The sequence below is a fragment of the Rattus norvegicus genome, chromosome X (genome assembly GCF_021556685.1).
Source record: "Rattus norvegicus strain SHRSP/BbbUtx chromosome X, alternate assembly SHRSP_T2T, whole genome shotgun sequence".
NCBI lineage: Eukaryota > Metazoa > Chordata > Mammalia > Rodentia > Muridae > Rattus > Rattus norvegicus.
Window position 1 is genome coordinate 119,580,889 of NC_141554.1, and position 12,195 is coordinate 119,593,083.

At 37.8% G+C, this 12,195-nt stretch overlaps 1 long non-coding RNA gene across 3 annotated transcripts in view; it reads right to left on the reverse strand.

Moving 5' to 3' along the window:
- Window positions 1-12,195, reverse strand: part of LOC147998332 (uncharacterized) — a 48,285-nt gene that overhangs the window by 12,700 nt on the left and 23,390 nt on the right. The window contains exon 1 of one of the 3 annotated variants that reach the window (XR_015646685.1): window positions 10,857-10,954. The exons of the other annotated variants lie outside the window; for them this stretch is intronic. This is a non-coding gene — a long non-coding RNA (uncharacterized LOC147998332). Of the gene's footprint in view, window positions 1-10,856; window positions 10,955-12,195 lie in introns of those variants that run through there. 3 annotated transcript variants of the gene reach the window in all.

Genomic DNA, 12,195 nt, shown 5'->3' on the forward strand with positions numbered 1-12,195 from the left:
TATTTGTTTCTCCCAGCTTGCTTTTCTACTCTGCTGCCCCTCTCCCCCATCCCAATCTATCCCCCCTGTTTTATAATTCTCTTTTAGCTACTTATACCAATGTTTTCTACTTCCTCCCTTTTAAAAACGTCTTTATATGACTTCATAGTAATGCCTGAACACAGACTATTTCATCTGTTGAGTAGTACATCCAGTCTAACAATGACTTTCTCCTAACACCATGACTCTAGCAGGTGTTCCGTCCAAAAGACTAGATACCTTAGCAGGCCCAATCTAGTGTTGGAGTTCTTCAGAAGTCCTAGAGAGCTGCCAGCTTTCAGTCTAAATTGGAATTCCTAATTAGTAGGTTCTTACGTCAGTTAGAGGTAATGGGTCAGGACAAAGGAGATGAACAGGAGGCTCTATCCTTAGTTTTGGCAATAGTTAACTTGTGGGGAAGGGAGGGTAAACTTTCTCTAAGAGTGAATCACCTAAGGCATCAACATTCCTCCAGTGGAAGTTCACACGCACAGGCACATTTATTAGGACACCAGAAGTTGCCATTCATGGCTGGGGAGGGAGTAAAAGGGAAAGTGAATGAGACTAGGAAGAGTTGCAAAACAGGAGGGTGAAAATGATAAAAACACACTACACAAAATTTATAAATCACTAATAAAATATATAGAAAAGAAAGAAAAAGTCATTATAAAAAGAGGAAGCATAATAAAATTAGAAAGACCATACTAATATTTAGGCAAAGAAAATAATCAGACACAGATTGTTACCAGAGAGTAAAAGGAATCTTTTAGAGTCGTAAAGGGAATTTATCAAGAAGATATAAAACTAGTAAATAAAATTTACAGGAGAACATCAAAATGCATAAAGCCAAAACTGGAAAGTTAAAAAAGAAAAAGCAAACAAATTCATACAGTTGGAGATAGCAACCTTTTTCTCTGTATACTTACCATAAAAATATTGACTGAAAATCAATTCATATAAAGATTTAGTAACATCAACATCTGACTTGACATAATGGATGCTCTCAGTGAGATAAACTATATAATCTGTCTAAACTTTGCCTTGGAATGTTTAAAGAGCTAATAAAATTTGGTTTTCTGTAATATTTTTATTTTTAAGTTACTTTATAAAGTAGCCCATTTCCATGAGGCACTTTCATAAATATCTCATTTTGGATGAGACGCTTGTCCCCTTTCCACCTAAAATCTTCTTCCTCAGCCTCCCACTTTCCCCACGTTACCACCCACATCCTGTCTCCACTTCCAAGTTCATTCTATTGTTCTTCCCATTGCTCTCCCTCAAAGTCTCTCCTCCCAAACTATGCTGCTTTCTAATTCCTTAGTTTTCACTCACATTTACTTCCACCTACCTACCGATATTTACCAGTTCAAACCTAGGATCTGCATATGAGAGGGAAAAGTACCTTTTCTCTTTGTGAAGCCCTTAGAACAGTCCCCATTTGTACCATTTTCTTTCTAATCAGGTTTCTCTTCATGATGAGAAGAAATCTCATGGGCAATATTTTCTTTCTTTTTTAAATTGAAAATAGATATTTTTTCATTCAATATATTGAATATCTATTTACTTACTGAATGACAAGTGGGTAGATTCAATTTCCTTGCTACTTTGAAAACATTAGCCAAGATCATGGATGTGCATGTATGTCTATATTGGGATGTGGAGTACTATTAGTTTATGGAAGTAGTGCTATATTTTTGAAAGCTTGAAATCCAAGTCAATTATTTGATATTATATAAAAGTGAGTTTGAAATTAACAATAAAGTCTAAAACAAAAAATCCTCCAACATATGAAATTTAAATAAAAACTTTGATCCTGAAGATTTTTCACCTCATGAACAAGCAAACCATAGAATTGTTTAGATAATAATTTAATTAAAATAAAAAAGTTCTGCAAGTACATTTAAGACATAGCCTAAAGTTAGTATTTGAAATTTTTTTACAGATGTATGTAGTCAAAGAAAGGAAGGATGCAGAAGCTTCTCAATGTTAAAAAAAGGGACACTGAATTCCACAGTCTGGCAAAGGAAGACGTTGAAAAATTATATAGCTAATATGAGATTCCACCTTACACCTATCAGAATGGCTAAGATCAAAACCTCAGGTGACAACAGATGCTGGCGAGGATGTGGAGAAAGAGGAACACTCCTCTATTGCTGGTGGGATTGCAAGCTGGTACAACCTCTCTGGAAATCAAACTGGAGGTTCCTCAAAAAATAGATTTACCTGAAGACCCAGCAATACCACTCTTGGGAATACAACTAAAAGATGCCTCACCATGCCACAGAGGTACATATTCCACTATGTACATAGTGGCCTCATTTGTGATAGCCAGAAGCTGGAAACAACCCAGATGTCCCACAACAGAATGTATACAAAAAATGTAGTTAATTTACAAAACGGAGTACTACTCAGCTATTAAAAACAAAGACTTCATGAAATTCACAGATAGATGGATGGAACCTGAAAATATCATCTTGAGTGAGGTAACTCAGACCCAAAAGAACATGAATGATATATACTGACTAATAGGTGGATATTAGCCAAAGAAAAAAGTACAGAATACCCAAGATACAGTCCAAAGTACTCAGAAAGTTCAGCAAGATGAAGGGCCCAAGTAAGGACACCTCAGTCCCACTTGGGAGTGAGAAGAAAGCAATCACAGGAAGGGGAGGAAGGGGGGACCTGGGTGGGAAAGGGGACATGGAAAGGAAGAGGGGAACAGGACTAAAGCCCTGAGGGCCAGCAGAAAGAAATAGGCAACCTTGGGAGGTAGAAGGGAGGGGACCCTCCAGAATGTACCAGAAATCCTGGGAGGTGAGAGACACTCAGTTCTCAAAGAAAGGGACCTTAGATGAAATGCCCTAAGTGGGGAGAGGGAAGACATTGAGCCCACCTCCAGCAGAAAGACAGGGCATCGAATGAGGGATGGGTTGCCATCCCACAGTCAAAACTCTGACCCATAATTGTTCCTGTCTGAAAGAACTTCAGGGATGGAAATGGGAAGAAGCCTGGGGAAAAGAATGTCCAGCAACAGGCCCAAAGTGGAGTTCAGCTCAAGAGGAGGCCCCAAGACCTGACACCATTACTTAAGCTATGGGGGGTTCACAAAAGGGGCCTATCATTACTGTCCTCTGAGGCCCCCAACACATATACATCAGAGGACTGCTGGTTCTGTGTTCAGTCAGAGAAGATTCACCTAAACTTCAAGAGACTGGAGGCCCCAATGAGTTTGAGATTTGATGTGGTGGGGAGTGGGGTAGATAGGGACATCCTCGTGGAGTCAGGGAAGCAGGGAGGAGGTATGGGATGTGGAATAGTCAGAGGGTGGACCAGGAGGGGAATAAAATCTGGAGTGTGAAAAAAAATTAAACAAAAATAAGGGGAAATTTTCATAACAAACCAATGGGGGAAAAAAGAGTTTTTCGTGGATTGCTGCTATATGTTCTCTTCATGTTTCCTCAAAACTTGAACACTTAGAAAGATCATGACATGTTGTATATCCCAGAGTTGATAAAACAGTCTGTACGGAACATCACTAAAACAGTATTATCATTTATAACCTAGGGAATAGATGAAAACAAAGATATAATATTTATGTTTCAAAGCTACTAGGTAATAACCCACATACCATTCTGCTTACTCGGCCATTTTATCTTGCTTCCCTAGTGAAACATGTCAAGCATGCCCTATATAAGATGAAGTCCACGTTTCTCTACATGTGGAAAAGATAAAAATTAATCCACAGTTCACTGGTCAAAGGTGATAGGATATAGCTTCTCAAATGGTTTCAAGGCACGATCTTTTAAATGATTTAAACCTGGCTCCAAGTAAGTCACATTTCATAATCTTTTTATCAAAACAACTGCCAGGACAGAAAGATTTTTAGCATGCCTCATAAAAACAGTTCCTTCAACTCTACTTTTCACTTCACATGAAATGTTCATTCTATTTTACTGGCTGAGCAGGGAATGGAATAACAATGTAACATTTCTATCTACTATGGTCTTCACATACTGTCATCCACCACAAGTCCCCCTGTTTCCAAAGTTGAAGAAACAAAAGCTCTCTTATAAATAAGTACAAGGAAATTAGATTAAAAAGTCCTCTTCATCAAAGCCTAATTTTTCAAGAACCAAAGGGCTCCTCCAACTTTAGCCCCAAAATCTTTCATATTAAGGATTCAAACTATTTGTCTTTCACTACCATAAACACATTTCCGAAGAATGCTTTGACTCTGCTGAGACCACCCTAAACCCGATCAGACACATCTCTCTCAAAATGAAAGAAAGATCAATATTAAATAGTGAAAAATACCATATTATCATATGTTTCCCATGTGCCTTTCTAGGAAAACAGGAGGGCAAAGGTGATATGAAGTGGGAAGTAGAAAAATGAGGAGGGAGCTCCAACTGAGCATGTGGGTGGAGGTCAGTACCAAGGAGGGGTTACAGACAACACGAACTCTTTTATGATAAAGGCTCAGGGAATCATATTATTTTATATTTACCGAACTACTTATGCACAATACATCGCGCGCACACACTCACACACACAACACACACACACATACACACACACACTCACACACACTTTCACACACACTACACACACACCAACATACACAGTCACACACACACTCACACACATACACACTCACACACACACTCACACACATACACACTCACACACACACACTCACACACACACACTCACACCATACACACACCCATACACACACACATACCAACACCCATACACACACACATACCAACACCCATACACACACACACATACACACACATACTCACAAACACACACACACACACACACACACACACACCCCACACTGCACATTATTTACTGTAAGTACTATTCTTAAGTCTTAGGATAACAGTTTGATTATACCTTTAAGGAACCTTCTTTAGATTTTTGACAGTTTATATTCGAAATAATAAGTGTCATTGATTGTATATTTTACAATATTGTGATGACTATGAGGCATGCTTACCCATAGAATAAATTAATTACTTATAGATAGCTAATGATTGGAATTCTAATAAAAACATTTTCCCAAATGTCTAGTTCAAAATCACCCAAGAACTACCATCCATTTGTACTTGGCCACCATGGTTTAATAGGCATGCATTGCTGACACCCAGTGGAAAGCATGTATAAAGCAAGTCATTTCAAACCTGAGAGGTTTCTTCCTATGTTACCTAATGTTGTATTTTACACAAAGGTACTCATCTAAAGAATTTTTGAAAATCTAGATATTTCTAAGAAAATATTGCTCATTAATGTTTCATCAAGAACCAATGGGTTTTGACCTCAAACACTGGGAGTTCAGGGGAGGCTAGTATAATTTTAGTGTGATTTAATGCAAAACTGAGGTCATAATAATACTGTATTCGCCTTAATATCAAACACACTGTGAGGTCGTTTGTCTTCCACATGAAAAGTTATATCCCTGTAATTATTGGAAGAATGAAAAGGGAGAAAACAGTGGAGGAAGAAATTTTCCCATGGAACCCAATATTTTGTGTTTTTCTGGCACATTAATCTTCACAGACATTTTAAATGCCTTAGGAAACTTGAATGCAAAACAAGTCCTTGTCTTCTCTTCATTCTTTTTTTACTGCTAAGATTAGCTTCCAAGAGTTTAAGACAGAATCAATAGTCTTTTGCCTTAATTGTCTAACTCCTAAAAGCACAGTAAGTCATTTTGCTGTTCAGGAAGTACATAAAAACTTCTCAAGTGACAACTGGAGGTCACTGACACCATCACCATGAATCTTCTTGTCAAGGGTTTGAGCAAAATAGTTGCTATGTTTAATGTCAAAGTGGCAGCTGCTCTGGAAATTTGTCAACTGAAAACCAAAACCATGTTACAGGACAGCTGGAAGAGATGTGTGTTTGTGCTGATAGTGAGCCAGCAGAAACAAGAAGTGTGACTTTGATGTTTCAACTTTAAGTGAACGGCAGAGTGATCACAGCCCTTAGCATGGTGTTTCTTTAAATCCTTGATTTTAACCAGGCAGTAAAAAATGTAAAACAGCCATGGTTCTTGACATAGGTGTGGCACAGTTTTTCCAAGTGCAAATTGTTCCCAAGTCTTAGGAATTGCTATGATTTTCACTTGAAATGCAGAATTTAAGTAATTAAGGAAGAGTCAACATTTTATGTGAAGTAGGGTTCTTCTGCCTATTGCCTATATAGGTGTTCTGAGAACACTTAAGGTAAGCTAGGCTATGCTATAATGTTTGGGGAGTTAAGTGTACTGGCATGAAATATTTATCTTAGGGTTTATCAGGCATGACCCCTATTCCTGTCTGTATGGAAAGCTCTGAAATCACACAGCAAAGCATTATGCCATATCCCTTCTTTTTGTTTGTGCTTTTATCTTTTGTTATTCATTTTTAGTTTTGAGACATTGTCTCCACTGACCTCTGACACAGGTTCCTCCTATTTGGACTTCTCCAATGCTGGGATCACAGGAGTGTGCCAGGTTTCCATTGTATTGTTCCTCAAGAGAGGGGATTTTTTTATCCAAAAATGAGAAAATAATCTGTGCAATATAGTGAATTTCTTTATAAGAAATGACAATAGGACTGATTTCATCTTATTTTTCTACTTCATAGAGCCTGGGGGAAAGACAATCAAATACAACTAATTAGGGACCTATCCTCTAGAATCTATGGTTGAGTATTGCCCTCAATGGGAAAACTTGTTTCTATGTAAAAGGTTCTTTAATTCACTGACTGCATTTTGTAGAATAAGAACCAAATTAGAAGGAAATTAGAATATATTTATAGAGACTTTTTAAATTACCATAAGACATAATAGAACAGTACATCTCACGTGTCAAAATCCAAGAATACCATATTCGTCCATTTTAGAACTATATGAAATAAAAACTAATTTTAATACCCTTATTTTGAGAAAAGTGAGACATAAAGTGGTTGAGGAAATTGTCTAAAGTGATATCTTTAGCAAGGATTCATGAAACTATCTGAACTTAAGGAATAGAAGCTCATAGCTCATACTGTTTAGCAAAATGTTATATTTTGAGTAGATTTTTGTCTTGCTTTTACAGATTAAAGCTCCAAAAAATGAGGGAAAAGTTAAGTAGCTCTGGGTAGATACTGCTTACCCATGTTGGTTACACTAAGACTCTGCCATCATCCAAGATCGTGAAGCCAGGCTGAGCAAACCATGTTGAACAAGCTAGTAACCAGAACCCTCCATGGTTCATGCATCAGCTCCTGCCTATAGGTTTCTGCCCTGTTTGGATTCCTGTCCTCACCATCCTTTGGTGGTGAACTGGAAGTGTACTCTTGAATAAACCTTTTCTCTCCAAAAAATAAAAATGAAATTCTTCAAAAACAAATACTAAAATATACTTAATCATTATCTCTAGGAACAAGGGTTGTGCTTGGTTTTTATTTGTTTGTTTTGACACTGGGTCTTGTTATATAACCCAGGCTGCCCTAAAACTCTACAAATCTATCACATCTACTCACAAAGTAAGATTATAGGTAATAAAGTAAAATAACACTTGTACAATATCTTCAAAAGGTCCTGAAAAAAATCATCCACAGAACACAACTAGGGATGCACTACATCCTCAGATTTGGTATCTATGCCCCACCAATAAATTGTAAACTCGGGCACAATTTAACCTTAATGTCTCTGCCCTGGTTTATAACAAAACAATTAGGATAATTTAGTTACAATGGCTGTCAGATATTGCACACTATGAGAAAGGTATAGTAAAAAGTGATTTATACTCACATTTGCAACAAATCAATGAAATAGATACCATATTTAGGTGCATGCCACTGAGGTACCGAGACGTTAAAATATTTTATTTAATTTAGTGAAAAGAAAATCAATCCTTTATTTCACGTGGTGCCTATTCCTAAACATAATGTCTATTAATTAGAAATTTATGGAAACCTTTGGGAAATGCTGGGTTTTGCCTTCCTTAGCACTGATTACACAACCAAAAGGGAAATATGCTGCGAATGCAGGAAAATGTAAGAGTAGGCGAGTCCTCTTCGCAGGAGGAAGCGGGTCAGTTCTACCTGGAAATGTCATAGATTGGCTTGAAGAGCTGAAGAAAGACCGAGATAAAGATAAATGTCCGTCAACTATCCAGGGGGCTATGATTCCTAGTGAGAGATTAAGGCAGAGGCAGTCAAACACTTTTTCTACTTCACAGTGGGAGACAGAATGCCCTAGAATGGACACACATTCCATTGAATTCAAACTCCTGTTAAAACCTTAAAGGAGAATTTACTTTATCTCATTTTCAGTCTATTTTGTGTTGTGCTACATAATACCATGGGCAGGGTAATTGACTGTCGGCAGAAGTATCATAGGGTAATACTATATCTTATTGTTGTAGAAAATGTTAATATCAATCCAGGGATTCCACCCTGCCTTTGACCATTTAGTTCCTGAAAAATGATACTCATAACCTTTTATATTTACAATAGGCCTTAATCATCACCAGAACTAGTGCAGATATCTACCCTTTATGGTATTGAAATCCATTTCCTATCAATAATCCAGAGTTATTACTGTTTCCTCTGGACTGTTCTTCTCTCCCATTGGCCAGCCCTTGGCCATGTTTTTGTAGACTCCTAACCCATAGGGTCTTCCACTTCCTCCTTCACCATCTTCTCTCTCCTCTTCATGGTTTTCCTCTGACCCCAAGCCCAGGAATTCTAAACCCTGATTATGTCCCTTCTTCCCAGCTATTAGCAGTCTGCATCTTTATTTGCCAATTAGAAATTACTTAGGGGCAATGTCACATAGCATCACTTTGGACTCTCTCATCTCTGGGGCAACTAGATGATAGGGACCAACACTTAGCCTTACAATATACAAAGAAGACTAAACCTTAACATCTTATAAGCGGGGAAGTCCAACATGCACAAGCATCTAGCATCTGGCAACAACATTTTGTAGGTGTTATCATATGATATAAGGAGAATAAACAAGAGGAGGCTGCGGCTACCGCTTTCCACTTTAACCAATACCACAAGTATGTGTGGAGTCCTTTTCTCTTAATCATTTCTTAAAGGTTCTGATTTTTCACGGTGTCACTAAGTTATTTAAAATTCAACATGAGATTTCCAGAACACAAACATTCAAACCTCAGCACCCTTCAAAGACTGTTACTCTTCCATAAATAGCACATATGAGATAGGTCAGATTATATACTACAGTGTAGTAGGCAAGGGCAGAAGTCTAGTACCAGAGTGCTTGTGTTTTTATTTTCATAATAATCAAGTGGCCATGGTTTGCTCTGGGGTGTAAAATATAGATAATAATAGTTAGCTTAGGGAAATGGTTCAGAGAGTCTGTGTTGGAATCCTCAGAGGCTATGTACTGTAATCCTAATGAGGTTGTGGTAAACATCACTGGTGCAGATACGAGGATCTAAGGAAGCTGTGTGTCACAGCCTAGCCCATAGTGGAGAACATCAAAGAAAAACTCATCAAGCAGGACAAAAGGCTTGGTCTGACAACTGAAATTGTCCTTTCACATCCTCAAGTGTCCTCAATATGTCCATACGACACATGAACTTACATGGGCATGGGAGGAGAAAAAGAAAAAAATGAAATACACATCTAGGGTATTTATATTTTAGAAGAAAGCTTCCCAGTAAAAGATGATAAATTCATAACTAGTTCCTTAACAGCCACCACATAAAAATGATTTACTTAAGATCATTACTGATATAATTCTAATGTTTTCTCTAGTGAAGTTTTTATGAATTTTGTACTCCAATTGCGATTAACAGCAGGTACGATGTTATTACATTTTCATCCAGTCTCAATTTGAATGTCCTTAAATGGTTCTCTGTATCATTTATAGATTTATTGTATCTTTATTTTTAAAACATAGAGTAGAGCATTTAACATACGATACATACACATTTTAAGGCTTAATTTTGGCAATAAATTTTCTAGTCATGTGGATAGATATAGGTACCATACTCCGATACATGCTACACCTATCTATATATTACAAATCCTCAGAGCCTTCAAAATCAAGAAACAACATTGAATTTAGCTTATTATGGCTCAAGAATACAACAGGAGGATTTTCTTTGTTTCTTTGTTTGTTTGTTTGCTTTTCTATCTGCTTGCCTGTGCCTCCTGAGTGCTGAGATTAAAGACCTGTGCTGCCCCTGCCCAGCTAGCAACAGGACTTTCAGTATGAGGAACATTGAGGATGAAATTTTTTTCCATGTAGAATTTCCACTTAAATTTCTGTCCTTGAAGTTTTCTTTCAAAATAATTTTTCACACAAATGAAGCAATAAGCTTCCCCAGCACTAAAAATAAGCCCACTTAGGGAAAGCTAAAATAATCATGGGGGGTGCTAAGAAAAAATTTAGAATGAATAGCTTAAATAGATTATATTTAAATTATCAGGAGAATCACGTCTGCTTAACAGGAACATGTTCTGCGGGGTTATTCTTTTAACGCCTTTAAGGATCAAGACTTTATAAAACCCAATCACTTTCTAAACAATATAGCTGTGAACAAGTAACTTTTCCAGTATTTGAGCTTCTGGTACTTAAAAGTGTAAAAACAAAAGCACATTTAGCCCAGGGGTGAGGTAAACATTAGATAATTTAGATACTTTGTGCATATCAGACATGTATGAAATGCTCAATGATAACTAGCGACAGTCCTCCTTAAGAGAAGTAGTAAGATTTCAGAGGCCTCAATCAGGGAATGGTGTTAGGAGAAAGGAGATGTAGGTAGAATGAAGCTCAACATGATGGCAAGACAAAGGAACGCTGTTTGACAGAGTACACACCTTTAGAACGCATGTCCTCATTTCAGATCAGGTCTCAAGTTGGAACTGAAACTGGACTTTTTGATTCTTCCTTAGAGCCCATAAACTAAAATTACACTAAAGTAATTTTGTTGAGAACCACAACATTATGTTACTATTTAGAAGCCTGAACACGCACTTATAATCCAGTCTTGGCTGGATTATACACATTCTCCCTGGAAGGTTCCCCAATTCTGATGACAATGTTTTCCCACCTGGAGATTATTAAAATTTTGCATGACTCTAAGTTAAGGGCCACTCCTCTCAATCTTGGGTTCCCTGCCAAATTTCAAGGCCTCGTTAGGTGGCTTTCCTTTCAAAGAAGTGGCACAGTTCAGCTTGACCTGATTTTAAGGATAAATAATCTGGGGGAGGAAAACAGAAGAGTACATGATGTGATCTGCCTTGGAGCCAGGATATCTTGTGCATCCCTAAGGATAGCTGTTATTTTTGTTACTGCCGAGGATACAGCTTACTCTCTGATGCTCTTGTGACAGAGTGGAAATTCCCAAACACAACACCCAGAAGAAAAGCCTGGGATGTATACAGAAAATGGCAGTTGATGCAATTTGACAGAAGCAAATGTCCTTGCAGAGCATGATAGGGAATAAATAGGGAAATGGGTCAATGCCTTCTTGTGGAAGGCTTTAAGTGGATAAATAATGTTATTTAATACATCTTAGGATGCATTAGAAAAAGAGAAAATTGACCTTGGGGCTGTGCTTCAGAGGGGAAGGATGCCGAGAATAGAAGCTGTGGCCCCATGCACTCTGTGCATGCACTTCCCCACTAATACGTCCCGATAGCCCCAAAACTTAGTGCTTGAAATACAAGAATGGAAAGGGGCCATTTGAAAAAAAAGTAGCTCAAAACCTGGTAAAATGCTGCAGGAAAAGAAAGCCAATATTTTACCATGGTAATAGAAAGAAGAAGTAAAGAGAGAGTCTGGGGAAGGAAATTCAAGAGGCTTATTATTGATTGCATTGGGCTCCAGAAAGAGGAAAGGGTTAATGTTAAGATGTGTAAGCCTGAGTATGTATGATGGTGCCACATCAAGATGAACTGAAATCAGAGGATCGCTCTAAAGTGTGGCAGGAAGAAAGACTTGTTTTAAGGTACAGATGATGGTGTTAGCTGTTACTGTCTGAATGTGAACTGACCCTACAGGTTCTTATGCTGACTGTTCAGTCTCCAGTTGTTGCTGCTCTTTTCAAGGCTGTCAAGCTTTTTTAAAGGTGGGTGCTGGCTGCCAAAAGCAGACTATAGTACACCGGACTTCAAAGATTCTGTCTGTCCCTGATGTAAGGCTCCAGTTTTATCG